Raw genomic sequence first — 6,000 nt, forward strand, 5'->3', positions numbered from 1 at the left:
GATTTGTCTCCAATAATCTAATCTAGTGCATGATGTCTCCTAACATACTTAGCTAATACAAGTTCCTTGCCTTTTGAATGCTTTGAATTCTCATCCTCTTTCATTTTAGCTTCAAGGTCTGACTATTCTATCTACTACTTTGGTCCTTTGGACTCGGTAGGCATTGGCTTGGTAGCATCAGAATGTGACTTGAGTTCTTGTAGGTTGGTTTGAACTTCCTATAACTTGGTTACTGAAGACTTGGGAGTAGAATATTTCTGACTGATAGGTGTATTTGGCTCCATATCAACTACAATGAAAAAAAATCTCCTATAGTCTTTTGGTTCCCTTTTCCTTTCTTCTTCAGTTCTTTCTGCAAACTCATCAACTTTCACATGTGCACTTTCTATGACTTTGTGAGTAGACAAGTTCAAACATCTATATGTGTAGTGCCTACCCTCATTCACATATTTTCTAGACTTATTTTTGCTATTATTATCAGTCTTTGATGGACTAGTTTTATGTTGATGGTTTAGTGGTATTATTTTGACACTATCAGATATTATGATATGGATTCAGTTGATATATGATGAGATCATTTGACTTTACATTTCATGTATGTATGATGATCATTATATTATTTTTAGTTATTAGTGATGATTAGTTAGATGGTTTATTATCTCATGTGTTTTATTATGGATACTTACCCCATACTTGCATGTGTATGGTGTGTGTGTTTTCTTATTGTATGGTATTTCTTATGTGGTTAAGGAAGGGAGTCGTAGTCACCTGCTTAGTCGGGATCTACATGATGCACCACTTCCTACCATTGTCTGTTTAGCTTAGCATTATATATTGTATATACATGTATGGTTTTTCTGCGGGTTGCAGGTATCAGGTATTGACTTCCCTGAATTGTCAGGATGAGCGTATGTTATTATACTATCTCAATGATAAGAGAAGGGAAATAAATTCTCAAGTCCAAATCCCAAACCCTAAAACCATTTGTCCTAGTGAGTTAGGACAAGTATCAGAGTTGAATACCCACCGAATGTGTCAGATGACATATTTCATTTAATGGGTCACTCTTTTTAATGATTTAAAATATTGCTATTAAGCTTGTCAATTATGAAGAGATATTAATAATTAATTTAATTAAACTTAGTTTTAATTAAGATTAATTATGAGAATAAATAATCGAAGTTTTGTTCATAGGAAATTTCTATCTTCAAACAGAGTTTATATAAATAAAATATTATTAGATCAATTAGAAAAATGAGTCTAATGGAGAAACTTTTTATCTATCAAACAAATACATGGGTTAGGTAAAATGTGAAATTTCTCCACTTGATATAGTTTGGGAAACATAAACCGAGACTTTTGCATTTGAATTCAAAATTGAAAACTTAGCAAAACCAAAACATGTGTTTACATTGTGTATTCTTTATGCTATTGTTTTGGGTTTTGGGTTGATTAGTGTTGACCAGTATAGGACGTCTACCAAAGGCTTGGGGGTTATGTGATTGTGATGTCATGATGATGTTTTAATCTCGATCTTTATAAACCCAACCATGGTTATGTGATGGAATGCTCTATGTATTGGATGTGAATACTGATTGTTACAATTGAGATTTTTTATTTATGAGACACTTGACTTAACCATTATTTTTGGTCATCGGTCAGTTATCCTTGGTTATTTTCTAGTCGCCATGATGGGACTAAAATGTGAATTTATTCTTGATGATTTCATGTTGTGACATGTTTGACTCAACCATTTTTTGAGTCTTCGATCAGTATGATTGAGATATATTTTGGTTATTGAGAACCATTGGATACTTTTGGTTATCAGTGATACTTTAGTTGCCAATAGAGAGCTGTTGTGGTCATGATTTTCTATGGATGCTTTCTCATGGAGATTTGATGCTTTTATGCATATTTGATGATTTTATGGATTATCTTTTGTAATTTTGATATTTATGATTCCATGAGCATTAGGGTAGGATATCTGCATGTAGTGACGGGAAGTGGCATGCAATGGGTGCCGGGGCCTTAAGAGGCTGCCAGGGTAACTTATTATAAGTTGGATTAATAAGTGATAACATTCACACCTAATACTAACTGAATGAACCTAAAAAGATAAGTGTTTTGTTCTTGCCCATGCCTTGAGTGCTTGTACAGGCTAGGATGGGAGTAGTGAGATGCATGGTTGTGACCTTGCATTCCATAGTATGCCTTGTCAGTATGAGAGGATACTAGTAGCCGCATGAGATCAGTATGGACTCATGGAGTTTAGCTAACTACTAGGGTAACTTGTACATGATAAATGCGATGACACTTTCCTGCTTGCATAGTAGGTTCCTACATGTAATTGTGTGCCTTTGGGATTAGATGTCAGTTTGTGATTGAAACCTTTGAGTTAGTATACTTTTAGGATTCCTGGACTATAGAGATTTATGCTATGAGATTTTGACAACTTGTTTGGGACTTGATATTATCTCCTCAGCATGGTGGGAGTGGACCACTTAGGTACCATGCGGTCGGGTGGTAGTGTATTTTTCACTCTTATCATTTGAGACTCATTGAGACATCGTGGCTGATGCGTCCTTCGTGATGGTGGATATGTATCCTTTCATTGATGATTAGCATATGTTAGATGATGTTATCTTATGCTTATATTTGCATGTTAGATTACTTTCTACATATGATTTTGTATATGTTAGGAGTGACATTCCTACTATGTTAATACCGATGATCTCTTCGGTGATTTGGGATGTCACGCACAAAGGGATGGCTAGTGCCCACGATGGTCTAATGATGCTATTAACGGTTGGGAGGAACCATGCACTTAGTTTATTTTTTTTGGTCTTTATGATGGATGTATATGTCTTTTATGATGATGTATTATGTGATTATCTCTACTTTGATGTATTATGGATTGGAATAGGATGATGTACCTTATTCTACATATGTATATTCTTTGAGCTTGTCATACCCTGTGACATGTATAGAGGATGATTGAGCATTTGGAAATGTAATGTTTAAACATTGGACTTATCATTATTATTTCATGTGGATGTTGTACTAGATGGATTTTTGTATGTAATTCAATGTTAAGGTATCTTTAAAGAATGTAATCTGTTATGTATGTTATGTTTACTTTTAGATGGACATTGCTATTGCTTCCATTATTGTAAATAAGTTATGTATGGTATTTACTTTCATGTAAAAAAAAAAAAAAAATGTTACCAAACTTAGTGAAACTCTATGTTAATTCTTTGGATCCCTTGGTGGGGCATTACATTTGGTATCAGAGCTCGAGTTTCTACATTGGAGCCTCTGGGTATTTTGGAACAACTAGAACTATGAACTATTAAGTGTATCTCTTCAACTTGAAACTAGGTGAACTAAAATAGATCCTGAACTGTTACTTGAATAGTTTTCATACTTCAACACTTAGTTTTTAAAATTGGAAATTTTACTTAAACCTAAACATAGAATTGAACTTAGTCTATTGCAAACATGTGTCTTTTGATTGTAATAGTACCTTAATCTATTGTAGGATGGTGTCTGGGACTAGGTCTTTTGTTAGAGGCCATGTTAGAGGTCGTGGAAGAGGTCATGGTCATGGCAGAGCTGTCAGTGCCCATGAGTCTTCCCATGAGGGATCGGCTCATGTAGAGAGTGGGGAAGAGCACTTTAGTAGGCAGTAGGAAGAGAATCATAGAGAGGACCAAGCTGAGTCTGATAAGGTTAGTCTGAGACAGATGATGTAGACTATTCTAGAACGTTTACCTCCTATTCAAGAACAGCCTAAAGTGCATCAGACAGAACAAGAGCATAGACCCAGGTCTAGGAGTCCTTGGAAGGATCGTCAGAGGTCCATTTTGTCCACTCAGATGAAAGATCTTTCAAGATCCAAGGTCAAGCCTTTCAATGGGAAAGGTTTTGGTTATGTGGCCGAGTAGTGGCTTATTTCCCTCAACAGGATTTTTGCTATGCAGGAGTTTGATAGCAATGTTAAGGCAAAATTTGCGATCACTAATTTGGAGAACTTTGGGGCCACTTGGTGGGCAATTGAGGAGAAGAAGCTAGGAATCGATATGAGAAGTGTCATGTGGGAACTATTCTTAGAGAGTTTCCATGAACGATTCCTACCAGAGGAATGGAAGTAGCAAAGGGCAGATGAGTTTCATAATCTAAAGCAGTACACTATGTCAGTGACCGAGTATGAGCGTAAGTTTTATGAGCTCATGTCTTTTTCAGGGTTTAGTGAAAATTCAGATCAGTGTCCACAATGGGCACCTCAGTTTTCAGGACCTAGGCCTACAGCTTCAGAACCTACAGTTGGTGATGCAGGTAGAGATCATAGAGTTTTTGCAGCAGTTGATCAACGTCAGGCAGATCATCAGGGAACAGTGGTTGAGACCACAAGTGCTATTTGAGGTATATCTCTTTTAGTATTGTTTGGTTCAGGAGCTACAGATTCATTTATTTCACCATATATAGTTTCTAAGTGTAAGCTGGATGCGGTGAAGCAAGATCATGGTTGGCAAGTGGAACTAGCCTCAGGCATAAAGGTCTCCACAGACTCTGTAGTTCATAAGTGTGGGTTTAGCTTATGAAGCTTTAATATGATAGTGGATCTTCGAGTCATACCCCCTTGGTTCCTATGATGTGGTTTTAGGCATGGACTAGCTTGGATCTCATAGAGCTAGTATAGATTGCAGGAAGAAGATTATTTTGTGCCAAGATAACCAAGGGAATGATGTGAAGATAGTTGGGATACCGAGGCCTATATCTCTGCGGATGATTTCTGCTATGCAAATGAAGAGGAGTTTCTGTAGGGGATGTCAGATATTTTCTGTTATGGTAAATAATCTTGATGAGAAAGATCTTGTGAGGAATACTTTAGATCACCCGATTTTGCAGGAGTACGCAGATGTTTTTCCAAGTGAGATTCCAGGCATGCCTCCAATGAGGGACATTGATTTTAGTATTGATCTGATTCCTGGAGCAGAGCCTATCTCTGAAGCTCCTTATCGTATGACTACTCAGGAATTGGGTGAGCTACGTCTTCAGCTAGAGGAACTTCTGGCCAAAGGGAGCATTCGACCTAGCGTATCACCATGGGGAGCTCCAGTGCTCTTTGTGAAGAAGAAAGACGATTCTTTGTGCCTTTGTATCGACTATAGATAGTTGAACAAGGTGACTATTAAGAACAGGTATCCTTTGCCTAGGATTGATGACTTATTTGATCAGATCAAGGGAGCTACAGTGTTCTCCAAGATTGACCTTAAGTCAGGATACCACCAGCTTCGTATTAAGGAAGTAGACATTCACAAGACCGCTTTTCGAACTCGCTATGGGCATTATGAGTTCACAGTGGTACCTTTCGGGTTGACTAACACTCCATCAGTGTTCATGAGTTTGATGAATGGTGTTTTTTGATCAAATCTTGACAGGTTTTTTCTCGTGTTTCTTGATGACATATTGATATATTCTAAGACTCAGAAGGAGCATGAGGAACACCTACAGTTGGTTTTATAGTGTTTGAGAGATAATCAGCTTTATGCCAATGCAGCTAAGTGTGAATTCTTCAAATCAGAGATTCAGTATTTAGGGCATGTCATCTCAGGTGATGGTATTTCAGTAGATCTTGCAAATATTCAGGTGATAATAGAGTGGCCTATACCGACTAATGTGTCAGAGATTTGTAGTTTCATGGGCCTGGGTGGTTATTATTGCAGATTTGTCCAGAACTTCTCTAGGATAGCACATCCTATCACTTCTCTTCAGAGGAAAGGAAAGAAGTTTGTGTGGACAGAGAAATGTGAGGAAGCTTTTCAGAGGCTCAAGGAGCTTTTGACTAGTGCACCAATTTTAGCTGTACCTAATCCAAAAGGTGATTTCATGGTGTGTACAGATGCTTCTCTTGAAGGAATTGGGGCATTGTTGATGTAGAATGGATGGGTGATTGCGTATGAATCATACAAGCTTAAGGATCATGAGTTAAATTATCCT

This window comes from Cupressus sempervirens, chromosome 3 (assembly GCF_028749045.1).
Source record: "Cupressus sempervirens isolate cs-2001-9-10 chromosome 3, ASM2874904v1, whole genome shotgun sequence".
Taxonomy (NCBI): domain Eukaryota; kingdom Viridiplantae; phylum Streptophyta; class Pinopsida; order Cupressales; family Cupressaceae; genus Cupressus; species Cupressus sempervirens.